At 37.3% G+C, this 19,496-nt stretch overlaps 1 long non-coding RNA gene across 1 annotated transcript; it reads right to left on the reverse strand.

Annotated features, from left to right (window-relative positions):
• Nucleotides 1–205: 205 nt before the first annotated feature.
• On the reverse strand, nucleotides 206–2,813 carry LOC113323142. Its single transcript, XR_003347458.1, has 3 exons — nucleotides 1,502–2,813; nucleotides 776–860; nucleotides 206–248 (listed from the first exon to the last, which is right to left on the reverse strand). It is a non-coding gene; the product is annotated as an uncharacterized LOC113323142 (long non-coding RNA).
• Nucleotides 2,814–19,496: the final 16,683 nt, after the last annotated feature.

Consider the following 19,496-nt stretch of genomic DNA (forward strand, 5'->3'; position numbering starts at 1 on the left):
AAGAGGCACTATGAATCTAAATCAAATACCTAAACATTCAATTAAGAAATCTTCTACAAAAACTTAACCCAAGAACTATCCCCGCTCATAAATATATATACACAGGACCTCCTCTCAAATGATACATATACAATAGTCATTTGTTTTACGAATATAATATGTAACATAATAAACATAGACGAAGTTAACCAACTAACGAATTCAACTCCTCGTAGCTTTCGCTGCGCAACTCTGATCTGTCTCTGAAACTGAAAGTGGGAATGGGTGAGCACATCATCCCTAAAAGGGGTGCCCAGTAGGAATAACATTTAACTTTCAAGTAACCATTGGAAATGATTTGATAACAATTTATGTTTCCCCTAAACACTAAAACACTACCAATTTCACAGAGGTAAACAATCATGTATATGAAACTAACTCCTTCAAAACAATATATAATACGGTGACTCGTCCAGCACCTAGATAGTTATATGGTGACTCGCCCCGCACCTAGTGATTGCATAAAAGCTCGAATTTATGTAGATATAAATGAAGGAGTGTTATCCTATATACCGCATATGGAAATTCTCATTTCCCAATCAATTCATAGAGACAAACAAAGCATTACAATTCCTTTCCAAGCAACGGAAAGATTAAAAGAGATAATAGAACTTTCGAAAATCAAAGTTAAAAAATGCAGGGAAAGCACAACCAGACAATGCATGAATTTGTTAAACATAAACATTGGTAAAAGAAAACAACAATAATCACAAAAGAGTTAAATATAGATTCCCACCTCTTTTGATGACAAGCCACGCCTACCTCGAGATCCATGATCCACTGGCTCATCCTTTCAATCGGTCGTTATTAATACAAACTAACTGTTAATCACACAAGAAGTTTAAGAATCTAGCCAAAATGGCTCACAAAAGAATCATACACGTTTATCTAATGGTTATAGGCCCATTTATGACTTTACACATTATCATTCTCTATCTTTAGCATAACTAACTAATTCAATTAGGTTGGTCATACAGTCCATTAGCTAAATCTTATGACTATGTCCATTAGCTAAATCTTATGACTATTTACAACTTTACAGAAGAATCCAAAGGTTGATTCAGACCACAATGGTCCAACACATCAAAATAGAAACTAACTATAAGCCCAAGCCCAAAAAACCATCTCCTTACTAAGGCCTGGTCCTTTTGGGTCAACTAACGGTCAAATTGACGCTCGCAGGTCAACTAACAGTCAACGTCCAAGTCAAGTCAAGGTCCTGGTCAAAAGGTCAAGTCTGAGTCAAACCGATTCAACTTAGGTTACAAGGTTAACTCGACTCAGTTAGATGGTCTGAGTCAGGAAAGTCAGCTAGACTGACTGGGATTCTTACAAGCCTAAACTCAAATTACAGACTTCATTTCAAATCTACTTCATAACCATTTCAATTCTACCATACTAAAGTTATACATTCATTTTTAAACGAACTTGAATTCCAATAACAAGTGCAAACTAAGTTTACCTGCAATCGCACCTCTTAAGCAATACTAGATCATCTCAACACATTCGTCTAACTCTCTTTCTAAAACTTCAGTCATATAACATCTCATACAACCTGAGTTCAGTTCAACACAATCACCACTAAAACACATCTCCTCCCCTGTAATATCAACACCATCAGATTCTTTCACCATACCCACATCAACCTCAGTTCAAACTCTAACAACTGGAACTCCAATAGTTGTGAATCTCAACATTAACAGTTAAGTATAATGAAACCAGCATTACATACAAGTTCTTCACTTCAAACACTAAATCTTCTTCCCTGCCACTCATCTCAATAACAATTCTAAAACACAATTTAATCCCTGCAACATCTTATTCTGTGTAATTCAAGATACACCCTAAACATTCGTAATTCCATTTCTTACTCACCAAATCCATTTCATTTCATTATCTATAGATAAATCCGTAAATTCAACAACAAAACTGCATAACTAAACAAAATTCATAGAAAGAACAATTACCTCAAACCGATTTACTCAAGCACCATCCAGTTCTCCACTAATTTCTTTTCCTCATCTTCATGAGTTCAATAAATCTCAACACCATCAATAGTTTCTTATTTTGAAACTCTACTGAACAATCTCTTGAAATCCTAACTCTTCAATTCTTTTATTGTCTTCTCTGTAACCAAACCCCAAATTGAATACCCAATTCTTCTCAATCAACACCCAACATTCTTCATCAGCTACACTGATTCACAGAAACCCTACAATTAGTTCTCAATCCTCTGTTTTCCAATTAGAGTTCAAACACAACTCTAACCTCTCATATTTAATCATACCCATCTCTAATACTACCCTTAAACTCCCAATTTCACCTTTTAATCCTTCTTCTGAATTTCATATTCCCTGACTTTGCTTTACAAACCCTAATTCTCACAGAATCACCTAACAAAACATCTTTCTCTTTATTTGAGTTCACCGCAGCCTTCAATCGATCAAACCCATCTCCTATTTTCTCTGATTCATCTACTTCTTCCACAAAGAAACCCTAAATTCAACTTACAAAGTAACATCAATTCTCTTCTCCCGGTTTAATCAACCACAATTCATCACTTACCCCTTTGATTCAACAAGTTAACAAACTTCTACGAATCACTCATATCAAAGCATGCTCAATTCTTCGATAAGAACGTCGACAGAGAGAAGAAGAAGGGAAACATAGAAGAAGAAAGAAGAAGAAGAAGAAGAAGAAGAAGAAGAAGAAAATAGAATAAGAAAGAAGAATGAAAGGAAAGAAGACTTATCTTCTCGACCGGTGAAGATAAGACTAAAGATAATTACTAGGAAACCCACTTTCTTTGATAAGGAAGCCACAACGTGTCTAAGTTGCATTAAAAGTGTTTATCCAAGAAATGACGATCTTCCCCTTTGTACTAATGGAGTGATATCTTCTTTGTCCGGTACCCGATTGACACGTTCGAGTAGTCAATTTCGCATAATTTTTCGAGATCTATTCAACGGTACTAGTTCCTTATCTAGATCATTGTTATACTAAATCTTATTAATTAAAATATATATTAACTAATCGAGTCATTAACGGCTAAATCGTCTCTTGACTGGTCTAATAGCGTTGACGAGCTTGAGGATCCTTACAGTTTCATCAAATCTCACTTCTTTATCTTTTCTTGATCCTTCCTTCATCATTGAAATGTGAAAATCCTTGTCACTGCCGATAGAGAAGTACAACTTCTATCAATACTGATATGCTTGAGATAAAATGTTGATACCAGTGTAAACTTGCTATTTCTATTCACTCTACCACGAATATCAGTGTAAGCGTATCAGTATTGCTATTTCTATTCACTTTTCCACGAATATCAATGTAAACTTGCTATTTCTATCCACTCTCAAGCATTTTATCTCGAATATATACCTGTAAGTATTTCGTGGAGGATAAATTTTTAACTCAAGCATATATACCTGTAAGTATTTTGGCCGTCAACGCCTAAATTATAAATTTAGAACTATAATAACTAAGAAGTATTGATTTGGTACCAACTTGTGAACTTAGGAGAAAAAAAATATTGAAATTGGGGGAAAATTTATTTTGTGCAACAATAGAATCAACAAGGGGATGCTCAAACTTCTAAAGGAAGAAAGAGTGATATATTACAAAGTGCATGTATAATTTTTAGAGAGGAGTGGATTTTATAGATTGTTCGGTGTCAAAGATTTGATAAAATTTGCAGTTTTTCATCATACATGATACATGTGGTATCACATATTACAAAAAAAATAAAAAATCATATATTGTTATGTTAGATATTATACAATAACATCTAGACATATTACTTTTACACGAGTGGAGTGCACGTGCAGAGAAAACATATATACTATTATACAATAACATTCAAGATTATTAGAGCTTTTGTTATTAGTGTAGCTGTCACATTCCATATCAATATGTCCTAACAAAAGCTCTGATAATCTTGCAGAGAAAACATCAATTACAAATTCACCAATAGATATTCACAATCACAACAATGAACTTATATAGTCAATTTGTTTGAAACATATAAAATGATGAATGATGGAAACTCTATGTTATGTCTTTCCGAGTGAAAAAGAAAAAAGGAATTAGCCATGAGTCCACAACATTTTGACATCACAAATTTGGTAGAATGGATGATCATGGCATGAACTATTACACAGAAAAAAGGAAAAATATTTGTTCTCTATTATAATAAACAATTGATACACAGGTTTAAGAAAGGCGGAGCTGGGAGACGGCTAGACAACTTTCTATAGGAATTTGTAAGATGATAGGTTATTTTGTAAGGAAAGACATACATAAACATTGGTCAACAAAAGGAAAATAAAATCCAAAGGGAAGAATGAACCGTAGAATCCTGACCCTTAAGTTGTTAGAGTGCATCAATTAGTGTAGGATGAGTTTCAGAGCTTGATAAGCACGTAAATGCTACATTTTATACCCATATTTATATTAGCTAGGACTTGATATTTTGGATAACAACTCCATTTTAATGCTTTTGTAGAAAATACAAGTAAATTCGATTGCTGGAAAAAGAAAGCTAAATAGCGTTTGCGACAAAAATGACCAAATTCCATATATCAGCACCATGAAAGTCATTTCGCAGACAGAGAATAAAGACGACAAAGAAATGTTTTCCTTTGCCTAAGATCGTGCGTTCCACTAGCATCCAAGAAATTAGTGGATCCTATGTGCTGAAACAAAATGGGCTTAACATTAATTTTGCATTCTGTACTTGGACGTGCTTATACACCTAAAGATAATGTGTCTGGCTGTGGACCACAGAAGCATTAGTGAAGAGTGGAAACGTTCATTTCCTTTGGTCAGTCACCAGTTAACACAGATGGGGAGAGTGGATACGTTCTTTAACTACAACAAGGTGATTTGTGCCGTTGTCATTATCGGCATGCCGGTGGAGTTCAGGTCCTTTTCCAACAACAGCTCTGGTGGATGTAATGGGAGAATGGATGGTTCGACGTGGGTGTTTGATCGAATGCAAGATGGGTTATTGATTGTTTGAATTATGTACCCAATGGTGGTAGATTCAACATGTTGGTATTATATGTGAGGTTGTTTGATTGAATGGAGAGAAGTCGCCGGTGTTTACATGGCAAGATGCTTCAGAAGATAGCCTGCCTGCCTGGTTCGCTGGTGTTTGATACCTGAAATCAATTGCAAACGGTGGTGGTGCTCGGGACTTTGGTGCTGCAGGGAAATGGAACTATTGGCTTGACGAGTTGGTTTAACTGAATTCGTATGAGGGGTTTGGCTCGAGTGGTCCTGTCATTCAAGGAAGTCATGAAGGACGCGTACGGAGTAAGTCAGGTAGCATTTACACAGACAGGAGACGGAAACCAAGTGGTCGAATTGGCAAATGGCATTTGGTGTTAGAATTTGGGCTGGGCCTTGGCAACTACTGTTTATGTCCAGATCGAACTTGTCGCAGCACATATAAACCTACAAAGACTGGAAAAGAGAGTGGAGGCCGGATTAGGGTATTATTGGCTTGGCTTTTCTCTGTTGGTGACAGACAGAGAGGCAGAGGGTTGGCGGGCGCGGAGGTGTTTGAAGAGCTGACGAACAAGAGACAACAAAGACACGATACTAGTTTAATCATTTTTCTTTTGCTATTATTTTTGATGGGTTTTAAGCAACTCATAATTATGTGTTGCTAAATTTCTTTGTAGTTAGGGTTCTTCGGTAGAAACCATTTTTAGCAATAGACCATGATTAAATTGATAATATTTGGTTTTAGGCAATTATGAACCGATCGAACAAATTCTATATTTGCGCTCTACTGATTTTATATAGAAGAGTTGTTGTTGCTTCATCGACTTTGTACAATACAATAGCCTAAGTGCCTAAATATCTAGTTTTGCAATTTTATTTGTTATAGTATTTAATAATCAATGCTTAGGTTAAATCATTTGATGGGTTATGCTTAGACGACGCAAAATAATAATCGCAAATCTATAAATACATAGTTTTGATAATTTGCTTGCTATTATAATTTGATAGGCCATGCTTGGGAGACTTTAATGGGTTATACTTAGGAGATGCAAGTTATATTAGAGAAAATATACCGATAATAGATGTTGCAATAGAACAAAGATATAGACGCTTATTTAGAATTATGAATTCTTTTCAGTACCGAATATAAATAATGGTGGATACCTGAGAACCCTGGTTGTTGACTCTCTTCCTCTCCCATCTCATTTATATTTATTCGTTTAGTTTGATTTTCTGTTATTATTCTTTCAAAAATCCAAAAACAACATCTCTGGTTAATTGATTGAGAATATTGATTACAGTATTTCCACCGCTCCTCTTGGGAACGACCCGTACTTGTCGTTGTCTACATTGTAGACGCCGTGCGATTGCGGTATTACATATAAATAGGCATCTCCGGATCCTATCAGAGCTATGCTGGCTTGGGTTGTTGATTTAAGAAGTCCACTATTGCATTTCGTTTTGCCTGGGTAGAATCATATATCGTCCAAAATATAAGGGGCCTTTCAAGCTTAGCTTCTAACTGTTAAAGTTGTGTTCATGCTTTTAGTCGCATATAACATATGAAAATCTTACTAACTGAAAGAGCATACAAAAGCATAAAGACATCTACATACAAAGCCATTGTAAATAAGAATATAGTTCTTCACCTTGGAAAGTTGATACATCCATAATATTCTACCTTCAATTAAGTCCCAATTCTTTGTTATGATAACCTTCTATACCATTAAACTAATAATCTTTTAACCTAACAATATCACGAAAATGTGTTAGATGCAGAACTGAGTCTCGTAAATGCGGAGCAGTTAACATGATCACGAATTATGTGACGGAACGAAAAATTACGCCTTTGGCGCGTTGCCCCGCAGGCAGTAACTTTCCCGATGCGCCATGATACGGGCCTTAAAGCTAGGCAAATGCACGTCCATTCGCCCTTACAAGCATGCCCGTGGATCATGATGCAGCTAACTTAGCTTCCACACTGTTCCAACTTACCCTTGTTCTGCGAAAAGTTCAAAGCCATAGAGGCTATGGTCGATGCATCTTGCACGCATCACTGGCTTCCGAGTGCTGTACAGGCATAAGGCATGCTTGGACTTGCACAAATGCCATTGACGGCATAATTCCATCTCCCTTAGGCTTATGCAAGCTCCGTTAACTTTCATATCGATCTAGCTAACTTTCTAGGCCATGCCTAATGCGCCATTGATACATGCCTAAGTCAAACGGCTTGATAGGAAGTATGAGCATCCAAGGAATGGAATGCAACTAGCCTCATCAAGTATGGCCACAATCATCTCTTGCATCGAGCTACCGAGCCAGATGATATGAGAGGCCAGTATGTCGCAGTCATCCCTCAATTAGATGATATGAGCGACAACGTGCTGGAACGGCAATGCTGCAACTCATTGTGGCTGCCTACGTACCCTTTCCTACTCTAAAGGGATCAAGCACATACCGTAGTTCATCCTCGAAGGGACAGGAAACTTAAACCAACTCGTTTGCATGGCCTTGGCCAAGCAATAATGGTAAATGGCCTAGTCCGTATAGGTCGTTCCGTCAAAATGCTTCCAAGTGATGAATACTTGGTCTGCGGCATGGCATAGTGATGCCCATGCTTAACACGCACCATTGGTAAAGCTATGCATCTATAAATGAGGCATAAGCATCATTTATACTCTTCCGACTAATCTATGAAGCTTACTTGGTACATGGCCCGCATATGTACCTTCAACCGACTACCCCTCCCTATATATGTTTAGAAGACATTTTTACAACTTTGATTGGGGGTGCCAAAATCATTCATCAACTCCCCAGGCCGTGATGGATGCACCTTACCACCCTGGAAAACTGTGATGTACGGCCGTGATGGTTGTACATTCAATTCTGGCTCACAGGTCAGTTCTAATGTCCGGCCATGACGACTGATCATTTCCTGAGCCAGGTCCCGTGAAGGGCCGTGATGGCTGTACTTCCGTCTTTGGCCCATAGGCTACTCCAATGTCCAGCCGTGATGGTTGTACATTACCAGGGCCATCTACCCAGCTGGCATAATGCACCATTTGATCCAAGATTGTCTCTTGGCCAATATGACTTCCAACTGTTGCCATATTTGCCTTAACCAATATGCCTACACGATGTGCCTTACTTGGCACCAAATATGGCCCCTGGCCAAATGCATCTTACTATGCAAAAGAAGCTTTGGATGAAGCTTCATCTCAAGCCACGACGCATCTTTTAGCATGCCCATGCTAAAAACACTGGGTGTTACATTATTCACCCCTTTAAAGAATTTCGTCCCCGAAATTCAAAACAAAAACTATTGTGGACAAACTCTTCGATTTGGATTTCCTGAGCAAAAGTCCCATACCAGATGTTCAGAAATCACGGGTTTCTTCAAGTTATCGTGAACAACAATTTAGACCTTCTAAGCAACCGTCCCATACCGTCTGCCCAGGAATCCAAAAGTGCCCACCACAATACCAAGAATCGCAATTGGCCAGTGCCACGAGGATATCTCGACCAGGTATCCTAGATGGCAACCCATACTACCACCCAGGAATCCCTAAGGTTCACAAGTTAAAAGGTGTCATCGAAATGACAAGGTTTTAGCACAGTACTGTGTGGAACAGTTTCCAGTTGCCCACCATCCCTGAAGGTCATCCAAGTTTCCACTTGTAAGTGGGATGCTAGCCGGGCCTGGCAACGCACACCCTTCGCCAGTGCCAACGTGTGGGGATGATCAGTCCCATTGTCTACCCACCGTCCCCAGACGGTCTTCCGGATATCCACTCGTAAGTGGGGTGCCACTTAGGCCAGGCAAACTCACAATACTTAAACAAGCTCAACTCAATTCGCATAGTAACTGACATAGCAGTTACAAACCCTTTCCGCGCAAAAGTTGGCCTACTCTCCAACTCTATTTTCTTTAGAAGGAAACCGTGCTCGTTTGACGAGTCAACTCCGCACAAGTCCATAGAGTTCTCTCGGAACTTTCTCTGATACCAACTGTGACGGATTGGAAAATTACGTCTTTGGCGCGTTGCCCCGCAGGCCATAACTTTGTTGATGCGCCATGATGAAGCTACGATCCAGGCCTTAAAGCTAGGAAAATGCACGTCCATTCGCCCTTGCAAGCATGCTCGTGGAGCATGATGCAGCTAACTTAGCTTCCACACCGTTCCAACTTACCCTTGTTCCGCGAAGGATCCAAAGCCATAGAGGCTATGGCCGATGCATCTTGCATGCATCACTGGCTTCCGAGTGCTGTCCAGGCATAAGGCATGCTTGGACTTGCACATAGTCCATTGACGGCCTAATTCCATCTCCCTTAGGCTTATGCTAGCTCCGCTAACTTGCATATCGATCTAGCTTACTTTCTAGGCCATACCCAATGCGCCATTGGTACATGCCTAAGTCAAACGACTTGATAGGAAGTATGAGCATCCAAGGAGTGGAATGCAACTAGCCTCATCAAGTATGGCCACAATCATATCTTGCGTCGAGCTACCGAGCCAGATGATATGAGAGGCCAGTATGTCGCAATCATTCCTCAATTAGATGATATGAGCGACAACGTGCTAGACCGGCAATGCTGCAACTCATTGAGGCTGCCTACATACCCTTCCCTACTCTAAATGGATCAAGCACAGACCGTAATTTATCCTCGAAGGGACAGGAAACTTAAACCAACTCGTTTGCATTGTCGTGGCCAAGCAATAATGGTAAATGGCCTTGTCCATATAGGCTGTTCCGTCTAAATGCTTCCAATTGATGAATACTTAGTCCGCGGCATGGCATAGTGATGCCCATGCTTAAAATGATCAATTGGTAAGGATATGCATCTATAAATGAGGCCTAAGCATCATTTATACTCTTCCGACTAAGTTATGAAGCTTACTTGGTACATGACCCGCTTATGTACCTTCAACCGACTGTCCTTCCCTATATATGTTTAGAAGACATTTTTACAACTTTGATTGGAGGAGAAAAAATCATTCATCAACTCTCAGGCCGTGATAGCTGCACCTTACCACTCTGGCCAACTGTGATGTACGTACGTGATGGTTGTATATTCAATTATGGCTCACAGGTCAGTTCTAATGTCTGTCCATGACGGCTGATCATTTCCTGAGCCAGGTCCTGTGAAGGGCCATGATGGTTGTACTTCCGTCTTTGGCCCATAAGCCACTCCAATGTCCAGCCGTGATGGTTGTACATTACTAGGGCCATCTACCCAACTGGCCTAATGCACCATTTGATGCGAGATTGGCTCTTGGCCAATGTGACTTCCAACTATTGACATATTGGCCTTAGCCAATATGACTACGCGATGTGCCTTACTTAGCACCAAATATGTCCCCTGGCCAAATGCATCTTATTATGCAAACAAAGTTTCTTCTCAGGCCACGACGCATCTTTTAGCATGCGCCATGCTAAAAACACTGGGTGTTACAAATTATTACAAATCTAGGTTTTCATCCCTAATCCCCAAATTCTCATAGAATTTCATATATAAATTGAATATAAATATCATAAATTTAAGCTCAACTACAATTCAATTACACTGCCGTATACAATTCAACCTTAGCATCATACATTCATATAATATTTTCCATAATTTTAATTTTGTATTCACGAAACCGAAAATTACCAAAGAAAAATGTTCAATTACCACATAAAATCAAATGTTCAATTACCACATAAAATCAATCAATATTGTTAAGCTTACCAATAAATTTACTTACTGAATTAGATAAGCTACTGTTAAGTTTATTTCGACTTCACAGGTGACCTCTCTTAGTTTGGTTTTATATATTTTTCCAAGTTAAGTCCTTGAAAGTTATAGTTACATTAAATGAAACTCTCGAAATAGATATCTTACTGAACCTGACTTTTTTCATCTGAACGGCCTTAATCACATCAAAATGTTGAAATCCAGACGATCCAGTGGGTGCAATCAATAGTTTACACGTGAAATCCTAACATCCAACGGCCGAATTTTATAGTCAGGAGATCTAACGGCCGAATTTAGTTCCATGTTTCCAAATTGGGAAAGGTCTCAATTTTCCTTGATCTCATTAAAAGTGGGAGAGATATATATAGTTGTTTTTGTTTGCATGTTCTAATGTATTATGATGTATATCACCTTTTTTATTTTTTATATTGCATGAAATATTAGGAAAATAATTTGTAGTTGGTCATTTTTTGGTATTTCGCTTAGGTCCCCTTAAATTTGATACGGCTGTCCCTATAGTCACGTTATAGCAAAAAAACTATCTAAACTGAATTCGAAAGGTAGTAGAATTAATACTCTTAATTTCCTCATAATATTTTCGCTTCATTGTTTCCTTGTTGTCTCTTTTTAGATTCCAACAATACATGTATATGTATGTTTGTTTAATTTAGGAAAGGAAATTAACAAACTTGTTTAAGATAGTGGTTATACCCTTATCTATATATCATATCCATAAGTCGTCCAACGGGTAATTCTTATCAACAATCAATCCATTTTAAGAAAAAAAAACGATACGAATAAGAGATTTTAATTCATGCACAAAAAAATAGCAGAAAGTAAATAATAAGTGCACAAATAAAAAAGAAAGGAAAAAAAATAATATAAACTACACTGACATAAAGATAAACAAAAGAAAAACTTTAAGTCTAGTAATCGAAAAAGTTCATAAGGTGTTGGTGCTTAATTTAACTTCACTTCAACAAGATTGCACCGGTAGCGCAATCTCATCGTCGGTACTCTAAAACACCAATATTGCTATTCAAGTAGCATGGCCAAGCCTATTGTACCCAATAGAGAAACTTGTATCACTATCAACAACATATCTACCCCAATCAACACAGAAAGCAAATCTTAATCTTGATACGCGTCAGTATGAAACATCCCCATACAAAAGTATCCATTCCAACTAACAACCATCCTTATTGTTAACTGTAGTACATAATTTAAAAATCTTCTTTGGGTGGTCGTGGTTAACTGCAGTCAAAATTCAAGCTACTTATAAGTAAAGTATTGAAAGGTCTTATACGAAACTTTCTTAAAGAGTTACAGATTCTTTGATACAGAAGGTTGATAAGGCACCAAAAATTATGGAGGTTAGTTGGCAACCTCCTTTATATGGATGGTTGAAAATTAATGTCAATAGATGCCCTTTAGGAAAATCGGGTCTCGAGGGTTATGAGGTTGTCATCCAATTCATCTTGCCATACTTGTACATGTACAGTATTCATGACGTGTCCATTCTCAGGATTCCTCTTATGAGCGCATTAAACAAATCCTAGAAAAATTTCGGATCAATATTTTGATTTCAAGCAATCAAATCCTAATTTTGGATCACAACTACTATCATCTATTCATTTTGTTTATTTAACTCGATTTTTTTTTTTTTTATGTTTTAAGTTTCAACTTTAAGGTTAATGAATTTTGGGTTTTAATTTTAAACAATTAAACCTTAAATTTGTTTGATCGACGATATTTGGTTCAATCAAAATTAAAACGATGGATATTTTTTTTCAATCGGTAGAACAAATAAGGAGAAGAGGAATGTTATGATTATAGAAAATAAATGATATATGTTTAGATTTAGTATAAAGATAAAAGATAACATAGACGATTTCTATTTTTAAGACATCCCTTAGCCATCTTCAATGGAAGAGTATAAAAAAGTGACCCTTAATTCTTTTCAAGTGCTCCCTAAAAATGCTAGGAAAAATATCCAATAAACCATACACACATTGTTTTACTTGGAAAAATTGGGGTATACCCAGATTATATGGGGTATACCCATTTTATTTCCAACCATAATAGTGAGTTAATATGTGTCTAATGTGTATGAAGTTACCTAATTACCTTTCCATTAATAATAACCGAAACTACCCCTTTTTGGTTTTATATCCAAACCTTACTCCTTTCCTACTTCTTCTTCATCAGTCAATGATTCCTATTTTCTTCTCTATATTTTATCGTTTTTAGATGGAAAAAAATCGTCGATTAGAATTTTTCTTGGTTGGTTAATTCTTTAAAACTCTATCTAATACTTCAATTTTATGTTTGCATATCAAATTATGTTAGAAAAACCGAATTTGTGAATCTGCAGTTGGGACGCCGGCAAGGTGTTTGTTCAACAACCTTGCCTACTTTTCATGTTTAGATGTAGTCGTTGTCTTCCTAGGTTGAATACCATGCCAGCTTTTCATATCTGGAAATACCATTTATAGGGTCGACACGATATTCAACCTTAATACCATGATGACTAAATGTGTTTTTAAACAGTCGTTGGTTTTGAAAATTTTACCCTGCCGACTAATGCTTTGAAAATGTTTGTGTTTCCTGAGTCCATATAGTTATAAAGTCGACATGGTATTTGAATACCACCTCGTCGACTGCGTATTAGTCGGCACTGTATGGATTATAGACCTTGCCGACTAATTGTTTGGGAAATCATTTGTAGTTCCTGTGTTCCGTTTTGTTATAAGCCGACATGGTATTTGAATACGAGCCTACCGACTATTGTTTAGTCGGCATAAATTATAGTTATTGACCCTGCCGACTACTGTGTCAAAAATAATAAAGTCGGCATCGTTATTTAGTCGTTATTTTCTTAATTTGTCGACCTTGCCGACTTTTCATACTTTCAGAACTGAAAGTGTTGATTTCTTCTTTAATTTTGAGTATGATTTCATTCAACGGCTTTGCAATCCCCTTTTTAGAAGTTTTTTGGTAGTGTGCTTTCATTTTCGTTGCAAAAGATATTCTCAAAACAATTTTTTTTCATCAAAAATCTTCCCACATAAGTTCAATCAAAACAAAATTTTATAACTTATCTTCATAATTTTTGAATGTTCTAATCTACTCAATCAATTAATCTAAACTCAATTAATTAACCTAATCAAATTTTTTGGTGTTAATTAAACAAAATATATTAGTCATTTTAATAATAAATGGTTAAGGGGTGTTGTATTTTACTTCATAATGATCTGGCTTTTGGGTATACCCCAACTTGACCAGGTTGTTTTAAATGAATTATTGTACTGTTCCTATTGAGTTTTCGGTACCCGCCCCCACAATGTTGGGCACATGACGTAGATATCCCTACGTTTTTCAATAAACCAAACAAGTGCAGTAGTCAGTTTATTCAGAATAGCAGGTAGTGGAACATACCATTCTTAAATCACTTGTTCGATTCAGATACAACAAATCTAATAAGCAATATGAGAATTCCTAGTGTTGTGGAGGATAAATTTGTTTGGATTCTTACAAAAATGGAAACTTCACTATGAAGTCTGCATACAACAAGCTACATGAAGATAGTCTTGGTAATCTACAGATATCCCAGAAGATTGAAAACTCAAATACAAGCTGGAAACAATTTTGGAGCATAGATACTTGGCCTAGAGTTAAGCACTTCTGGTGGAAAGTACTGACTGACATTCTGCCAACAAAACAACGACTCTCAAGAAACTGTAGTTATATTAATCGGTTATGCCCACTCTGCAATCAAGTTGATGAATCACTCCTGCACATTCTCTTCTTCTGTCCATTTTCAAGAGCAGTCTGGATGCAAATACCTAGTGGAGCAGCAGTGCTAGCCACAGTACAAAATGATGTCACTTTGGCTTTTGAACTTTGGCTGAATCAATCTGCTAATATCTCTTCTCATGGACCTAACCTGCAACGCATTATGATAGCAACCTGGACCCTAGTTAGCAATTCTGGGTACGGAGGGGAGTTCAGGACGACATAAGTACGGGAATTATACGGATTCAGTCAAAAATACGGTCAACGATTCGTGTTCGGACAGTAGTTCGGAACGGCATACGCTCGTGTATAATTCGTTTTCAAGATATGAGTTCGATTTTAAAAATTCAGCATTCATTAAATAATAAAAATGAAGAATTTTAAGTAGGGGATCATGATTTGTAGTTTAAATATGTATATATATATATATATATATATATATATATATATATATTAAATAGCTTGTAGTGGTATCACGGGCGCACGGTTGGCCCAGTGGTTTAGGTGTTAGTAAACGAATGTGAGGTCGTGGGATTGATTCTCCATGCCAGAATTATTCACGGTTAATTCGTGGACTCCATAATATACGCGTACCATGTTCGAACTTCCAGTAGTTCCCATTGCCACTGCCAAGAGAGCAATAAGCTTTGCCGACTACATGGATAAAATCAGTAGTAGGCATAGAGTAAATCAGAATACAACCACACTAGCTACTACTTCAACACCTACTTGGAATCCACCGGCTCATCCATATTATACTATTAATTGAGATGCTTCTTTTGATCATAATACATGATTAATTGGTATTGCTCTTATCATCCCTGATTTTACAGGGAAATGGTGTGGAGGAAAATCAAAATGCTATGCAGGAGTAAGAGACTCGGAAAGCGCGAAATGTCTGGTTTTCTCTGATGCTGTCAACTGGAGTCTTGCATTGAACTTTACGCACATTATTTTTGAAACTGATCTCAAGAATATAGAAGGCTATATCAACAACAAAACTAGAACATGCAATTTCATTCCTAGAACATGTAATAAGTCTGCTGATTAGCTAAATACAGCCGGAAAAATGATGTAACTCAGACATGATTTGATCAACCACCTAAACACGTTGAGAAACAATTATCGTTCGATATGGGAGTATTCCCAAATTAATAAAATTCATTATTCGCATCAAAAAAGAAAAAAAAATGCAGTAGTCAGTGAGTGTGTACATTACTAGCAAAACAGGCCCGGAGAGTTATCGACCTTCCCATTGGACCGACGCGTGTTGATAAAATTGGCGGGCAAGTTGAAATTATTTTGAAAGGCAGAGAGAAAGAGTCACTCACGGGTTTGGAAACGCGAAATCCCAAAATCTATCATCGTACTCCTCCTACTGAACGACACGATACCCACTGCTTCGGTTACTCATCAGGCAGAGAATACTTTGACTGACCTCTCTGGCTCTCTCTCTCTCTCTCTCTCTAGTATCCCAGAATCCAATTCAGTCCGGCTAATAAGACAAGACTCACAAAACAGGAGAGAAGACTACTAAAACCCCCTCCTCCTCCACCTCTACCTTCATTCTTCTTCCTCAAACTTAAAGATTTCTTTCTTTCTCTGCTGATACTCTCTCTTGTTTTTGTTGTCTTTTGTGTTGTTTCAGGTAGAATAGAGATAGTTGTTGATGATGATGGTACTGCCTGGAATGATGATGATCAGTTTAACATTTGCTTGCTTAATACTGCCTTTCTTTCAGGTTATTCACTCAAAATCTTCCTTCATTTACTACTCCATCTATTCATTCAACTTCTTTTTTGATTTTATGGCCGGTTCTTTTTTTTTGTTTTAATTCTTTATTTCTACTACTACTCTTTGAATGAAACTAACTTTAGATCTCATCTCCTCTTTTCTCTGAATCTAGGAGCAGCAGCTGGTTTTAGTTTCTCATCAAGGAAGGTATTAATTACTAATCTTACCTTTCCCTGTTTCTCTCTATTTTTTCCTACAATCAGCATATGTCATGTTCATCTTCACCATCTCTTGATCAGAAATTGTGTTGTTTCAGGTACATAGTTGAACTCTTTGAATAAAACTAATTTTCGGTATCTTCTCCTCTTTGGTTTCACTTCACAGGGTTGTTTGCTACTGGAAAGAAACCCATGTTGTTATTTTGCTCAACTAGTCTTGTTTTGTCAAAGCAGGTTTTCATTTTTCTAATTTTTGCATGGTTGTTGTTCTGTAGGTACATAGCTAGCAGCACACATCTATCTACCTCTAGCTAATGGCTCTCAGCTGTCACTCAGCCGTTGTCGCACAGCATTGATATGCTGCCAAAAACAGTGTATCGAAATGCTGTGTCACTCAGCCGTCGTTGATATGCTGCCAAAAACAGTGTATCAAAATGCTGTTAGCTGAAACACTGGGAGCCATGAGACTGAGCCGAAGAGTTGTGTGTCGGTTGCTGTATGCCAAAGCAGTGAGGTGAGCTGAAGGCATGTATTCAACTCTAATGTTCACTAATTTCGCATTGATTTCTTTCTTTAAAGTTGAATGCTCTTACTCACTAAACTTATGCTGTTTATGTTTGACAAACATGAATGCAACACCATACTTGTGCATGTAGAACTGTATGCATTTTTCTTTTCTTTTTTTATCTTTGATGAGGCAATGACGATTTATAAAAAATAAGGGGAGAAATCTTTTTCCATCAATATTGCATTGGTTGGCAACTATATGGTGACAGTTCTTTTGAAAAGCTGAATGGAGGTGATTCTCTATTCTTCTTCCTTCATTTGAGCAACCATTTTTGTCTCCATATTGGAGGAGATGGACACCTATACGTTCAGGGTTCAGGGTTCAGGGTTCAGGGTCGTCAACTCTTATCTTGTGTCGTCAATGATGATTTTTTTGGTAAAAGTTAGAAAACATTGTATTGTTTAGTGATAAGTTTCCTGGATAAATGTTGTTGGATTGTTGTATAGACGATCTCTGAGTTGTCCTTGTAGCTGTGCTGCTCCCGTTCCAGCATAAACTATGTCGCTGAAAACTGGGTGGGGCACAAGAAGCAGGAGACGCAGCCGTAGCCGCAGCCCTAATAGATTTGAAGGAGGGTATAACAAAAAAAAGGATGGAGTAGAGGAAGGTTTGGTTTGTGCTGATGACTAGTGATTTGTAAGAAGGAATTTGGAGACAGTGTTTACTCTGACTGATAAAGAGAAGTGGGATTGATGCCATGTTCTGTACTGCGAGCAATGAACTTGTCCCTGATTCCATGGCTTGTCTTGTTCTATTTTTAGCTGGAGCGATTGATCATGAAGTTCGTGGATCTCTTGCGTTGCCTATAATCAACCCTGAAGACCAATCTTGTCGCATTGTCCTTGAGCTTGTCACTGTGAAGGAGAAGCCTAATTTGATCCTGAGTTTGATAATGTTTGCCGCGCTCTTCAGGTCTGTTATGCTTTCCTTACATTTATGTATCTAGTTTTTCTTCTTTGTAGTGATGTTTATCTTTATTTTTTCTGGGTCATTGATTTAAAGTCTAATCCAATAACAGATTTTAGATTTATTAGGGTTAATCTACTAGTTGACTTGGAAAGATCAGAACTATAATTGTATTGGTCTGTCCTCGAGATAGTGAAAATATGGTGTCATTTGATTTGGCGTTTCACTAAGATCATTCTCCTATGTTCCTTTTGCAGAAAACTTGAAAAACTTTCCCCAGAACCAACGCTTTCCCCGGAGGACAAACGCTGCTACATCTGGGCATCAAAGAAAGCCCTGCCGAGGCTGTCGTAGCAAAGAAATCCCTGCACCTGCAGCCAAAAAGAAAGAAGAGCCGAGTGATGATAGCTCTGATGAGAGTGATTCCAAGGATCTTATTGTTTTAATGCAAAAATCTGATTAGGTATTTTGATTCAATTAAACATGAAGTGAGAGGGATAGTCTTGAAACTTCTGATGGACATGTATTTGAGGAGAGGTTTCTGAGGTTTGAAACCAAACATCTATATCACTGCCATTTTTTGAATGTGTGTTTAACACTGGCAGGTTAACTTGAATGAATGTAAATGTATTACACTGGTAGGTTAATGTGAAAGTGAATTATTTTCTGAAATTCCATTTCAGCTATGATTTTTTTTTTTCAAAATAGTTTTATGCACACAACTTGTAACAAATGTTGTTACTTCAAATATTACAACCTCTAGGGATTTTGTGTTAGATATTATGACTACACAAGACAAATGTTGTGACAGAATGTTCTACAACTCTAGCAAGTGTAATGACACTAGTATACACAATATTAATAGATGTTGTCTTTCAGTTTTCAACTATACAAGCCAGATATTGTGAAAAGGTTTTCATTTACTTTACAACATAAGTTTGTGTTGTCCAAGATAGTTCGACAATTCATACAAGTGTTGTGCAAATATTATTCATAATACTTGTAGTTGTTGTTGTATATGTTTCTACGATATGCTACTTATGTTGTCCACGATTGTTCTACAATACAAGCAAGAGTTGTGTTAGGTTATCAAAAAAAATCGAAAGAGAATCACAACATTGACAAACTATTGTCGAACCATGAATCACATCACCCTTTACAACACTTGTCATCCATTGTAGAAAAACTTGGACTTTCTACAATACCCCCGTTCCACAATGCATGAAATGGAGTTGTCGTAGAGGTACTGCAACTCTTATCTTGTGTCGTCAATGATGATTTTTCCCGTAGTGCTATGACTCAAGACATATCTGAGCCTCCTCTTCCTAAAAAACCTATCGTAAGGGTTATGTGATGAGGGACGTAGTTTTTATTGTTTGATTTCCAAGTACACATATGCTTATTATATTTTGCATCTGTTCCATCCTAACTTGAGCTTCTGAGTTCTTTTTTCACCCTTTTTAAAACCCTCTCTACCTTCTTACTTCAA

Source organism: Papaver somniferum, chromosome 1, assembly GCF_003573695.1.
Source record: "Papaver somniferum cultivar HN1 chromosome 1, ASM357369v1, whole genome shotgun sequence".
NCBI lineage: Eukaryota > Viridiplantae > Streptophyta > Magnoliopsida > Ranunculales > Papaveraceae > Papaver > Papaver somniferum.